General features: G+C 39.9%; 1 long non-coding RNA gene across 1 annotated transcript; it reads right to left on the bottom strand.

Moving 5' to 3' along the window:
- Positions 1 to 216: 216 nt before the first annotated feature.
- LOC144456747 (uncharacterized) lies at positions 217 to 15,216 on the bottom strand. The gene is made up of 2 exons (XR_013485815.1): positions 14,562 to 15,216; positions 217 to 4,017 (listed from the first exon to the last, which is right to left on the bottom strand). It is a non-coding gene; the product is annotated as an uncharacterized LOC144456747 (long non-coding RNA).

Here is a 15,216-nt window from a genome sequence, read left to right as displayed (position 1 = left end):
CAATCAAACCACTGTGAGTGTGGTTAACCTGAATCAGTCTCCTACATCCTAATCATCCCTGAATAAACAGATAAAATCAAGTTTTAGAACCTATAATCTCCAGACTCTGAACCCCTGGTAACCTCAACAAGAGATAAATAGAAGTCAGGCATTTCCACTCCCAGTGAATAATCTTCTCTGGGAAATACAAGCAACATATACACACATACATATATCTCATATTAAACATACATATATATTTATATATATTCAGATAGCTCAAAGGTCACAAAAACATCAACATCGTTGTAGTTCTGAAGTAGAGAAAATCCAATATGAACTCCCTGATTCTAGTTGTATCTTCATCTTTCAGCTTACACAACACAGAGATAAATTATATGTTACTACCAAGATTCCCACCAATGACAAACTGATTCACTGTCCCCTTCGTCTGTCTAGGCAGTGACTCCTTTCATCTTTTTCATATTCCTTTTCTAAAGCTCATCATAGACCATCAAGACGAAATGTACTCTTCAACAAAATTACAGAGAAGGTGATGGCATTGGCACACATTTTTCACTTTACCTATGCAGAAAATAGAATAGCATCCACAGTTTTGTTTTGTTTTGTTTTGCTTTTTTCCAAATAATGAACTTTGTCCATATAGAGAAAGCATGTCACTGTAATTATGTTTATTGTCTTTTCCCATACAATACTTACAGGCAATGGAAGTGTTAAATGTTACTTCATTTTGCTTAACTACAACAGTTACCCTGGGTAGATTGTGCTACCATATTACTATACTCATTGCTTTTTATGACAACTTTGGACCAATTACCAAACTGAACAGTGAAACTAAACCACTATGTCGGAAGTTAAAAGTTTGGACTACCATGTTATGTTTCATTTTGTTGTTAGATGATTAATCAATCTCCTATCTGTCCCAAATAGATAAGTAGTCAGTCTTCAGTCTTCAAAAATAGAAATATAAACTATCGACAACCATATGAAAGAATGTTCTGTATTACTAATAATGAGAGAAATGAAAATTAAGACAATTCTGAGGTTATAGCTCACATCCAACAAATTGACAAAGATGATAAAAAAAATGTTTGAAATAGTCAATGTTGGAGGGGCTATAGGATGACAGGCAAATTAACACACTGTTGTCAAACTGTGAATTGGCCCTACCATCCCATAAAACAATTTGGAATTAAGCAAGAAAAGTCATTAAGCTAGCTGCACCCTTTGATCAGGGCAGAAAAGTGGACAGTGAGTCAAATTCGGCCTCAGACACTTACTAGCTTTGTGACCTTGGTCAAGTCACTTAACCCTCTTTGCCCCAGTTTCCTCATCTGTAAAATAAGCTGGAAAAGGAAATAGTGAACCACTCCAGTATCTTTGCCAAGAGAACCCAAATGGGGTCACAGAGAGTTGGACGCAACTGAAATAACTGAACACCACCACCCTTTGATCCTGTGATCCCACTACTCAGCTTCTACCCTCAAGAAAGTCAATAGCAAAGTGAAAAGTCCTATATGTAGCAATAATATATAAACATCTATTAAGTACCTACTGTGTGCCAGGTACTGTTCTAAGTGCTAGGGATACAAAAAGAAAAAGAAAGATAATTCCTCCCTCAAGGAGGTCAATCATTGCTGCTGCTGCTGTTATTGTCATCGCTGGAAGAAAATACACAAAAAGAAGAAGGGGGTAAGGGAGCCCTAGAGGGCACTACAGGCAGGGACATGATGTTCACTGAATTAAAACCAAGCAGATCAGCCAATGGCAAATGAAGTTTGCTGTAAAAGTCTGAGCCTTGCATAAAGGGAGGCCTTGGGAGGACTGACTGTTCATTACTCTGTTCTCCATGCCTCCAATCGGAGGAAAGAGGCAAGTGAGGGTGCTGAGGAGGTGTTGAGTGTTAATGCTGAATCACTCTCCAAGATGATGAGATTTCAGGTGACGAGCTCATCATGGGGGAGGTATGATGCTGGTGGAGTTGAGACCAAGCAGAGCAGATGATGGTAAATGAAAATTTTAATTGTATTGCTATTTTTATAATAGAAAAAAATCATAGAAACAAAGTGGATACCCACTACTTGGAAGATGGTAAAAGAAAATTTAGCACTGTAGAAAGAGAACTGGCTCTAAGATCGGAGGAACTGGATTAAAATCCCATCTGTGACACTTACAACCTGTGTGACCTTGGATATGTCACTTAAAAATGAGGCGACTGAACTGGAAGCTCTGAGTTCCCTTTCAGCTCTAGATATATGAACTGTGATATATGAACAGGACAGAATCTTATTCGACTGTAAGAAATAACAAACATAAGTAGTTCAGAGAAAATGGAAAACTTGTCAAGAAATGACTTGGAATGGGAAAAGCAGAACCTGAAGAATGATATACAAAATTATTCTGATGTCAATGAAAACAACACCCAGAGACATCAGAAACTGGATTTGATGCAACTCCCAGTTGTGGGTCCAGAATCAATGATGAAACATACTTCCCTCCTCTTGGCAAAGAGGTAGCAGGGTAGGTACAGAATGTGGCCCATGTCATCAGATGGGGTCACTGTGTCTAATCCTTGTGATTGACTGGGTTTTCTTTGTTCTAAGAGAGGAGGAAGGCGTGCCACTTGGAAAAATAGCCTAAGTAAGATACACTTTAAATATTCCAGTAATAGTTCTTCAGGCCAAAACTAAATAGAATAGAAATCATTTTTCATTATTAGGTACTTAAAAAATATGGCATACAAAAGATCAAATATCAACCAGGCACCATTAAGGAAAAATAAATAAGTCACGTCCTCTATACTTTCCAAGTGAAAAATACAAATATACAACTATGGAAGGAATTAATGGACCCACTATCGAGCTCTCTTTCTCCTTTTTCTTAATGGAGCAGATTTCTGATTTCATCAACGCAGATCTGCAATTCTGTAAATTCTAGTTGCTGTGTTACTGTTACTGTGAATTCTAGTCTTAGACAATTACCTAGAGCACGACAAGGTGAAGTGACTAGCTGAGAGTCACACATTCACTATATGTCACAGGTGGACCTTGAAATCCGGTCTTCCTGATTCCAAAGCTGTGTCTACCTACTATAACAAGTTGCCTCTCATCCACTGATTTACCTGCCTCATCAAATTGTCCCTTACAATTACAATTGTCATTACTTTAGAAACCATCATACCTATTTTTGTTCACACTTATAACTGTCTTTTGATGGCTAACGGAGTGATTTGTACAGACTGTCCCAAAAAGTCTTAGTGCTTAAAACTGAAGTAAGACATTTTGGGAAATCTTGTATTTTTCAGTAACAGGACTAATGGAAGAATTGCAGACTCATAGTTAGTATACAGTCATTTTTCAGTTGTGTCCAACTCTTTGTAGACCCCATTTGGGTTTTCTTGGCAAAGATACTGAAGTGGTTTGCCATTTCCTTCTCCAGCATTTTACAGATGAGGACACTGAGGCAATCAGGGTTAAGTGACTTGCCAAGGGTCATACAACTAGGACGTGTCTGGGGCCAGATCTGAACTCAGGAAGAGGAGTCTGCTTGACTCCAGGCTCAACACTTGATCCACTGCATCAGCTGGATAGGAAGGAGCTTTATATTCCATCTAGCCCAAATCACAACTAAGCTTCTCTAGAAGATTCCTAAAAAGTGGTCATTCGGCCTTTGCTCAAAGGCCTCAAGAGAGGAGCAGACTACTGTCTCCAAATACAGCCCATTTCTTTTTTGGAAAGCCTTCGATATGATGACAAAATATTGAGATAATTCTACATTAATATAATGTTGTAGAGCTGTGAACAGGTCCGTCCATTTGGCAATCTGAAGTTATGCATGGAAAGTTATGGTCTTTACATCCTTTGATGAAGCGATTCTCCTGAATAATAAAAACAGAGCATTTGGTGTTAGGAGCGCAAGGCATCAAGGGAAAGTCTCTATTATCTTCTTCCTACATTTTGTCAGTTACATAAATCAGCAGAAGGACAACAGATGAAAGCAGCTTGTGATGTTTTGTCCCTGTGGAAAGAGCAAAATTAAAATGTAACCTGTCATACTTGAAAGCAGAAGACCGTGTCCTCCTAATCAACTTAAAATAATTACATGGGGCTCCTCAGGGTGTTTTATAAATAAAAATTAGTTAATCAGCCATCGTTACGATACGTTAGGTAAGCCAGGATTATTGTTATTATCATCATCGTTATGATGATGATGATGCCAATTTTATAGAGTAAATGAGAGTAAAGGAGTCTGCACCAGAGCAGAAATTAAAATGAATGAGTTCCTAGATCCCAGTGTGAGTCTGTAACTACTTCAAAGGGCAGATTTATTTTTTTTAAATTACATACATACACCAACACAGTGAAATGAAATGATTAAAAAATGTGATTTCTAAACTGAAATATTCCTATGTTACAAATAAAAAGGCTGCTAAATATTATAGCAATTGCACTGCTTGTTTAACCCAGAAAATTTCTCATTCCTTTTCCTGAAATTCCTTAAGTCGTTAGGATTTATGTATATTAGTAATGGGGGTGAGAGGTCCAAGTACAAATCCTGGTTCTGTCATCTATTATCTTTGTGACCTTGTGCAAATCCTTTCAACATCTATGGCCTTTTAGGAACATAGGACCAGAGATTTAGAGCTGGAAGGGGCCTTGGAATTCATGTACTCCAACTCTCCCTTTTACAAAAAGGGAAACTGAGTCCTTGAGAAGTTAAGTGACTTGCCCAAATTCTGACCAAATTCTAGTAAATAGTCAAGGTAAAATTTGAACTCAAGGGGCAGCTAGGTGGCCCTGAAGTCAGGAGGACCTGAGTTCAAATCCAGCCTCAGACCAAACACTTGACATTTACTTGCTGTGTGACCCTGGGCAAGTCACTTAACCACAATTGCCTAAAAATTAAAAAAAAAAGAGAGAGAAAAAAAATTTGAACTCAAGTCTCCTGACTCCAAATCTACGACTCTGTACTACATTTTGATGCCCTTTCCAGCTTTAAATCCAATGTTATATGATCACTTGGTTATTACCAAAAACTAAATTATAATTGGGAAGTAGCACTGGGTAGCAAATGGAAGAAGGAAAAACCTGAGAATCCACAAGACCTGGATTCAGATCCCGGTTCTGACACATTTTGTTGGCTGTGGGTTATTTGTCAAATCATTTAACCTCTTAAATTGCCCCTAGACCTCTCTTGTCTAACACCAGAAGTTGGAGAACAATTGTCATTCAGAATTGATAGAAGGAGCTCCTTGTATTGAAACAATTTTATTCTCTCTCTCTCTCTCTCTCTCTCTCTCTCTCTCTCTCTCTCTCTCTCTCTCTCTCTCTCTCTCTCTCTTTCTCTCTTTCTCTCTCTCACTCTCTCACTCTGTATACACACACACATCTTTTTCACTGTCTCTCACTGTCTCTCTGTCTGTCTCTCTCTTCCTATCTCTCTCTCCCCATATAATATATGGATTGTGCATTTTTCTAGGTAATGTCTCAATAATTATCTTTAGAATTAGTAACCCAGTCTGGGATCATTCTAGTTGATGTGAACCAAACAGCATAGCCTTCTTTGTTTCCTGAAGTTTTCTACAATCACACTAGTATATATCATAGGCAGGACTTGAACACAGACTCTCCTGACTTCTACCAGTGCCACATCTCAGTTTTGATGGGTCTGGAAGCCACATTCCTCATCCATAAAAACAGAGTTATTTGTTGTACTAAATGGTCTGTAGGGTCTCTTCCATCATTATCCCATGATTTTATACACGTACACAAAATACATAAATATTCTGAAACCAAAATGTGTTGGTGGTCCTTAATTTGTCCATCCATTGTGAAATAAAAAAAAACTCATTTGTAAGTTACTGGGGGACTAGTTGTGTAGTAAAAGTTTATGGGTAGTGGGGAATTCAGAGCCATCTTCCCATGGTGATTGGATTCCCAGACTAATCCATTAAAAGCCAGTGTAACTCATTCTATAAAGTCAACTTTAGCAATAATAGCATTAGGCAGGATGATGAAGGGAGAATGAGAAGAAAATGGAGGAAAAGAAATAAACACAGTGCCTTGCACATAGTAGGTACTTCATACATCTTTACTGAAGTGGAAAGAAAAAGAGAAAAAGGAGAAAGAAAAAGACAGAAGAAAGCAAAGAAAGCAGTAAGTATCCTCCTTTATTGGACAGGGACCCAGATGGCCCTAGTTAAAAATGATGAAATACATGAAGTTCTTTGACTTCATTTTATTAAAGCAGAGGCTGGGGATAAGCAGGCTTGGAAGCCTTCTAGATATAACACATTGTAAGGAGGAGGGGAGTTGTGAAATCAGGAATCAATCAATAAACCGACATTTATTCAGTGCCCACTACGTGCCAGGCAAGCACTGGGGTTACAAACAATGGCAGAAGACAGTCTCTGCCCTCAAGAAGCCCAATCATCACAGTTTTCTAAGAGTGGCAATCGATAAATCGGTATTTATTGAGCACCTGCTGTGTGCCAGGCACAGTGCTAAGTGCTAAAGACACAAAAAAGAGACAAGAGACAGTTCCTGTCCTCAAGGAGTTTATAATATAATGGGGGAGACAACATGAAAACAAATATAAACAATGTTAGCTTTTTGTGGATGGCTAGTCATTTTTGCTGTGTCTGACTCTCTGTGATCCCATTTGGGGTTTTCTTGGCAGAGATACTGGAGCGGTTTGCCATTTCCTTCTCCAGCTCATTTTATAGATGAGGAAACTAAGGCAAACAGGGTTAAGTGACTTGCCCAGGGTCACACAACTAGCAAGTGTCTGAGGCCAGATTTGAACTCAGGAAAATGAATCTTCCTGACTGCAGGCCTGGCATTCTATCCACTGAGCCACGTAGCTGTACATATAATGAACTATATACATATTAATAAGAAATAATTAATAGAGGAAGACATTGGAATTAGGAGAAGTTTGGAGCAGGATTACTGAGCAAGGTAGCATGGCAATGCTGAATCTGTCCAAATATGAATTCAAGCCCTGCCACACATACTGGCAGTGTGACCCTGGGCGAGTCACATAACCCCACTTGCCTCAGTTCCTATACGTGTGAGATGTTGTCACTTAGCTTTCAGTACCTCTAGGCAATTTTCTAGTACTGTCAGTTGCAGAGAAGGCGGGACCTACCTTGGCTTATTTTGCTCACCTTGAAGTTCATTATCCTTAATGAAACCAGAGGTCTAGGCCCTATCCCTTTTATAAATGTATATATTTCTAATATCAGAAAACTATTATAATTTTTTTTGGCTATGACTTGTGATATTTTTCTTTTTGATATATCAATTCATGTGTTATAGTGAAGGCTCAATGCTTCACAGACACAAAAGATGTTCAGTTGTCAAAAATGAAGGATAGTCAGTCAACAAACATCACTGGTTGCTAGGCACTGTGGATTACTATTATTAAATGTTTATTATGTGCTAAGCACCACACCTAAGTTGCCCAAATACCTCCTCCTAGCCCTGGCTCCTACTCCCTTACCTCCAAGTGCTAGCTACCCCAGGTTCCAACATTTGTAGTACTTTCACATTCCCCTGAACCCCACTTTGAAGGTCTCTAATCTGCCTTAGCCCCAAGAAGTGTTCCATGCTGCAAAATTACCTATCACTCCTTTCCCTCAATTAAAATCTTTCAGTCTTTCAGATAAACTGATCTGTTAAGCGTTAGGAAGAAGACGATCTTGTTGAACTAATTTATACTCATGTGTGAATGACTCCTTAATTCTTCTCAAGGACTTTACATTTAAAAAAAAAAAGCCTGCCAGTGCAAGTGGATTTCTAATTGGTGGAATTTCAGGCGGTTTTAAGAAGCAAAGCAGGAACTGAAAGCAAAGAAGGAAAAGATATTTGGAGCTTGGAGGTCTCCACCTGGGTAGATTGCTCTTACTGGCATTAGGCCTTCCCCTTCCCCAATGATCAAGTCTCCTTATTTTCCCCTTCTTTTTTATAAATTCATATTTCCTTAACTTCTGAACCTACAGATTTGCTAAAAGTGCCACCGTGTCTTCCCCCACAAAGGCCCATCTGGGCTAGGGGAACTGATGTGTTTTTAATTGTATGGGTCATGGGGTGTAAGTTAGGTGTTTATACCTCAGGGCTTGCCTACACACATATACTCACCACTAAGTAATGATCATTCATAGTAATAGAAAGGAAAGATACAGATCATACGATAAAACACTCTGGAGATAGTGCAGTATGGTGGAAAGAGTACTAGCTCTAGACTGAAGATGACCTGGGTTTAAATTTGTGCATCTCAGCAAGTCACTTAACTTCCTTCTGGGCTCAGTTTCCTCATCTTCAAAATAAGGAGGTTACACTAGGTGGCCTTGGACTTGTTTATAAATGGGGGGACAGGGCTTTCTACTTGGCTTTAGGATGATGACCTACACCCAGGATTTGGTAGGAAAAGAAGAGAAGGAAACCTTGCGTTACCAGGAGTAATCTGCAAAACTGAACCAACCTCTAACTGAGCAGCAAGCTAGATACACCAGGATACTCCCTGAAGGCAGAGAATTTTTGTTAAGTTTTTGTCTTTGAACCCCAGGCCCCTAGAGCAATGCTTTTCATAGAGTGCATATTTTGACTTACTGTCTGTTGAAGCGAATATACATAGGCTTCTCTCTTCTGTATCAAGGATTATGCAAATCGAGGTATTATATGTTCAACGTTTAAAAATGTGGTTCCATTTCTAGCAGGCCCTGCCATACCAGATCTAGTCTTTAATACTGCCTGTAGTCTCCTCTGTTTTCTTTGGTGGCTCTGAACTCGTCAGTTCAACATTCTTCCCCAGCTAGGTCACATCTCTGTGTTTGCTCTCTGCTGGCTCGATCTGCTTACTGCTGCTATCTTCTCATTTTTGTAGTGAAAATAACATCACTTCGTATTACTTAGCCATTTACTGATTCTATTCCCTCAGTAGAATTTAAATTCCTTGAGGAAAGGGAATTTTTTTTTGTCTTTCTACCCCTAGCACCTGGCACACAGTAGTTGAGGGAATGAGCACTTCTTAAGCACCTACTATGTGCCAGGCACTGTATTAAGCACAAATATCTCATTTGTTCCTCACATCACCTGGAAGGTAGATACTATTATTATCTTCATTTTACAGTTGAGGAAACTGAGGCAGACAGTAGTTAAGTGACTTGTCTACACATTTGAATTTTGGTTTTCCTGACTCTAGGCCCAGTGTTCTATCTACTATACCACCTGCCTGTCCTTCATGCTTAGATGTTGAATTAAATTGAATGTTTTATCATCATCTCTTTGGTCCTCAGTTTCCTCTTCTGCAAAATTACTAAATGATAGCTAAGGCCATGTACAGCTCTAGGATTCTATGAGCCTATCATTTCTCTTCTTACTCAATCAAGAAGCATTTGTTAAATTCTCATTATATGCCAGGTACTATGCAAGGTAAAATTAAGGAGCCTACCTTTCCATGTCAAGGATTTTCTCTCTTCCAACTCATGAAGGAAGGGTTGTATGAATCCTGTTCTGATTTTTCTTGATAAGGCCAACTGAAAGCAAGCCAACAATTCCATTGCTTCAGCACATCTAGTGACCTGGATTACCAAGTGGCATGGGCTCATAGGATCATGGAAACAGAGCTAGAAGGTTTCTGAAATCATCTAGTGCAAACCCTTCATTTGACAGTTGAGGAAACCCAGGGTAGGGATTTGTCCAAGGTTATCATTCTCAACCTAGCCATTGTTAGTAGAACTCCAATTTCTCCATCTGGTGCCTAGGAAGTGTTGAAGATGTAATTTTTTAGGGAGCAACATCCCATCCAAGGCAGTCACACATTTGTCCTTGTACAGAACAGCATCACTCTTTGTAATCACAGATTTGGGGGGTCCACACTGATGAGCATTCTTGTGAAGTTGGCACAAGAGTGGGGCTTAGTAGTGAGGCGGAGCTAAGATGGCGGAGTGAAAGCAGTGACTTGCTTGAGCTCTCCCCCAAACCCCTGCAAATACTCATAAAAAATGGCTCTAAACAAATTCTGAAGCAGCAGAACCCACAAAAAGACAGAGTGAAACAAATTTCCAGCCCAAGACAACCTAGATGATTGATCAGAAAAGTGTATCGTGCCGGGCTGGGAGCGCAGCGCAGCGCAGCGTGGGTGCGCAGGCCGCCTCAAACCTGGACAGGCCTCAGAGGACTAAATCTCGGGCAGCTGTGGAGGTTTCCAGACTCCTCAATCCACCAACGCCAAAGACAACTTAGAAGGTCAGTGGGAAAAGTCTGTTTCTGTCAGTGCTGAGAAAGGAAGGCGGGGTCTCACCTCCATTCCCCAAGAGCATGGCCCTGGGGGGGCAGCTGCTTCCCCAGCTTCCGACCCACAGACTGAGGGGGAATCCAGTGGCTGATCAGAGAGGGATTGCAGGGATCTCTTTGCCAGTGCTGAGCCAGGAATCTCTTGCTTTGCCAGTGTTTGGATCTGGGTCACAGTTCTGGGGGGCAGTGCCGGGGTGAAGAGGAACGCTGGCATGGTGGAGCTTGTAGTGGCTGTGGACAGGAACCCCTCCTCACAGTTACAGGACAGAAAGGAGTACTTGTAGTCACAGGCCAGGAAAGGAGTAAACACCTCACCCCTTATCATACCACCTTGGAAGAACTGAAAATTTACAGGTCCCTACAAGTATCTCTGAAAACCAGCACAACCCCCCCCTGACAGTACATTCTCCACATTGGAAGCAGATTCGTACCTTGACAAAGAGTTTAAAACTCACGTAATTGGCCGGGATCATGAGCAAGCAGCGCAAAAAGAGTCAGACTATATTATCTTACTTTGGTGAAAAAGAAGATCAAAATATACAACCAGAAGAAGACAACAAAGTCAAAGCTCCTACATCCAAAGCCTCCAAGAAAAATATGAATCAGTCCCAGGCCTTGGAAGAGCTCAAAAGGGATTTGAGAAGCAAGTAAGGGAAGTAGAAAAACTGGGAAGAGAAATGAGAGTGATGCAAGAAAATCATGAAAAACAAGTCAACAGCTTGCTAAAGGAGACCCAAAAAAATACTGAAGAAAATAACACCTTAAAAAATAGCCTAACCCAAATGGCAAAAGAGGTCCAAAAAGCCAATGAGGAGAAAATGCCCTAAAAAGAAAAATTGGCCAAATGGAAAAGGAAGTCCAAAAGATTACTGAAGAAAATACTTCCTTAAAAATTAGAATAGAGCAATTGGAAGCTAGTGACTTTATGAGAAATCAAGACACTGTAAAACAAATCCAAAAGAATGAAAAATTAGAAAACAATGTGAAATATCTCATGGGAAAAACAACTGACCTGGAAAATAGATCCAGGAGAGAGAATTTAAAAATTATTGGACTATCTGAAAGCCATGATCAAAAAAAGAGCCTAGACATCATCTTTCAAGAAATTATCAAGGAAAACTGCCCTGATATAGTAGAACCAGAGGGCAAAATAGAAATTGAAAGAATCCACAGATCTCCTCCTGAAAGAGATCCCCAAAGGAAAACTCCTAGGAATATTGTAGCCAAATTCCAGAGTTCCCAGGTCAAGGAGAAAATATTACAAGCTGCCAGAAGGAAACAATTCAAGTACTGTGGAAACACAATCAGGATAACACAAGATTTAGCAGCTTCTACATTAAAGGACGCAGGGCATGGAATATAATATTCGGAGGGCAAAGGAGATAGGATTACAACCAAGAATCACCTACCCAGCAAAACTGAGTATAATCCTTCAGGGGAAAAAATGGTCATTCAGTGAAATAGAGGACTTTCAAGCATTCTTGATGAAAAGACCAGAGCTGAATAGAAAATTTGACTTTCAAATACAGGACTCAAGTGGAACATGAAGAGGTAAACAGGAAAGAGAAATCATAAGAGACTTATTAAGATTGAACTGTTTACATTCCTGCATGGAAAGATGATATTTATAACTCATGAGACCTTTGTCAGTATTAGGGTAGTTGGAGGAAAAAAATTATATGTATGTATATAGATAGATAGATAGATAGATAGATAGAGGGCACAGGGTGAGTTGAAGATTAAGGGGTCATATCTGGAGAATAAAATTAAGGGATGAGAGAGGATTATACGGAGAAGAAGAAAGGGAGAGGTAGAATGGGGTAAATTATCTCACAAAAAAAACAGAAAAGAAAAGTCTCTTACAGTGGAGGGGAAATGGGAAGGTGAGAGGGAATGAGTGAATCTTATTCTCATAGGATTTGGCTTAAGGAGGGAATAACATACACATTCAATTGGGTATGGAAATCTGTCTTACCCTACAGGAAAATAGGGGGAGAAGGGGACAAGAGAGCAGGGGGATGATAGAGAGGAGGGCAGATTGGGAAAGGGGTAATCAGAAGTAAATACTTCTGAGGAGGGACAGGGTCAAAAGAAAGAATAGAATAAATGGGAGGGCAGGATAGGATTAAGGGAAATAGAGTTAGTTTTTCACAACATGTCTACTATGGAAGTGTTTTGCATAACTGCACATGTACAACTATATTGAGTTGCTTGCCTTTTCAATGAGGGTGGGTGGGGAGGGAGGAAGAGAGAAAATTTGAAACCTAAAGTTTTAAAAACATATGTTTAAAAAAATGTTTTCACATGCTACTGGGAAATAAGAAATATAGGAAATGGGGTACAGAAGTCTGTCCTGCCCTACAGGAAAATAGAAGGGGAAGGGGATAAGAGAAGGGAGAGAGAAAGGAGAGAGGACAGACTAGGGGAAGGGATATTCAGAATGCATGCCATCTTGGGGTGGGGGAGGGGGAGATGGGGTGAAAATTTGGAACTCAAAAACTTGTGGAAGTGAATGTTGAAAACTAAAAATAAACAAATTTATATTAAAAAAAAAAGAGTGGGACTTAGTGGAAGCAGTATGCTTCCTACTTAATGCCATTTATTTCAGAAAGCCAGAGTACAACAAAACCAAACCTTGAACATTACATACATGGGCCCCAAATGCTCTATTTATTCCATCTTTGTCAATAGCCATACACTGATCCTTCAGAACCCTATGAATTCATCAGTATGGATGTTCTTTCCACTACGACTTAGTACAGTATTACTCTCAAACTCTTTGGTCTGAGGACTCCTTAGAAATGATTGAGGATCCCTCAAAAAGCTTTGTTTATTTGGGCTATAGATATTGATACTTGCCATATTGGAAATTAAAATGTCTTGGTCTTATTATAAAAATAGTTTTGACCTCATGGACCCCCAAGATTCCTCAGACTACACTTTGAGAACCACTGCTTTAGCAAATGGTCTTTATAAGTTGCTGTGCTGATGAAATTTACTATCTGGTGGCCATTTTCTGGAAGAGAGGGAGATAAAGCTCTCTCAAGTTAGTTAACTCCAAAGAACTTAGAGTCACCTTTATGTAACAATGAAGCATTGGGGAGATTAGTGGAGAAGCCTATAACAAGAACAAGTGGGACAAAATTAGCGCATTATCTCTTTTTTAAAAGTCATTTAAACAAGGAGTGATTATTAGGATCCCAGAGAGAACCATTTCTCCTTAAAAAGTCAGGGTACTCTGCCTAAAGTATAAAACTGGACATGTAAAGAGGGCGATTCCACAAGAGATGATGTAATTTTGGTTTGCAATCCACAGAAATGCTGTATATGCACAACTCTGAATTTTCCATTTAAGAATCTGGTCTGGGATAGTGAATTCTAATCAAGAACTCTCCTTATCCCTTTCACTCTTATGAATCCTGGTTTTCCATTACCTTTTTAGAGCTACAGCTAAGGAAAACACCAACTTTCTACATGCTATTATTAATCCTCCTTGTACTCCAAATACCACTAAAATAAGTGGGAGTAGTTTCATTTAGCTCTTGAATATTCATGTATATATGCATATATATGTGTATACATACATACATGCATACATATACATACAGACTTATTAGGGGCAGCTACGTGGGACATTGGATAGAATGCCAGGCCTGAAGTCAGGAAGATTCATCTTCCCTATTTCAAATCTGGTCTCAGTCGCTAGGTGTGTGACCCTGGGCAAGTCACTTAACCTGTTTGCCTCAGTTTCCTCATCTCTAAAATTAGTTGGAGAAAGAAATGGCTAAACACTCCAGTATCTTCTGCCAAGAAAACCCCAAATGAGGTCAGGAATACTTGGATCCGGTTGAAAACAAAATGACAATATCTGAACTAAGCCTCAGAAGCCAGGAAAACCTTTCTGTATCCTCAACCCTAGGACATCATAGGCCCTAAAACAAAACAAAACAAAACAAAAAACCGCACAACTTGTCGGATTATATTATATTGATCTGCTGTGAAGGGGAGGTAGTGAAAATTTCACAATTAAACTCTCATTGTCTTATAAGAACAATTATCAGCCCAAATTTTTCTGTGACTGTCTGCCATGCTTGGAATATTCTCCTTTCTCTTTTCTCTGCCTTCTGGTTCTCAGGCTTCCCGGCCACAATCCCATTTTTCTGCCGGAAGCTTTTCTCCATCCCACCCCACTTGATTCTAGTGCCTTCCTCTGATTATCTCCTATTTCTCCTTCGTATATCTCGTTTATATATAATCGCTTACCTGTCATCTCCTCCATTAACCTGTGAGCTCCTTGGGAGCTGAGTTTTTGCTTGTTTTGTTTTTGCCTGTCTTTTCGTCCCCCAGCTTCAGCACAGCGCCTGGCACAGAGTAAACACATAATAAGTGTTTATTAACTGAATGACTGACAAGTTCTGAGTAAGATGGCTAGCCCAGATCCATCCACTCATCCTCTAAAACTAGGCTGAGAGATGATGTTGCTCTGGCCGTTTATATGACCAACAAAAAGTCAAAGGAAAAAACTTTCCATTCCTCTTTTTTCCCCAAAAAACTATCCTGGAAATAAAGAACATAAGCTTTGGCAAACTCTTCTTTCCAGATTCTTAGCATAAGGGCCAGACAGCCAAAAGGGGGGGAAACAGCCTTGAAATGTCTTCTAAGATGCACGGTATTATTAACAAAAGAAGCGAAGGTTTCTACATCTTGCTCAAGTCTCTTTCTCTCTCTCCTTCGCTTTCCCTCTCCCAGCTTTATTTTCATCCTTTCCAACTTGACGTGGGGTGGGAGGGGAGAGAAGGAAAGTGCCCACTCCTCCTCCTCCCCCGCCCACCCCTGTCCCAAGTTTACAGAACCTGGATCGCCTGCCTCACCCCTGCGCATGCTTAAGAACTCCATAGGCGATCGCCCTCCTCCCTCC

This window comes from Phascolarctos cinereus, unplaced genomic scaffold (assembly GCF_003287225.1).
Source record: "Phascolarctos cinereus isolate Bilbo 61053 unplaced genomic scaffold, phaCin_HiC Scaffold_4;HRSCAF=312, whole genome shotgun sequence".
NCBI classification, from domain to species: Eukaryota; Metazoa; Chordata; class Mammalia; order Diprotodontia; family Phascolarctidae; genus Phascolarctos; species Phascolarctos cinereus.
The sequence above is the reverse complement of the archived record's forward strand: the minus strand, read 5'-3'. Positions and strand labels throughout refer to the sequence as shown.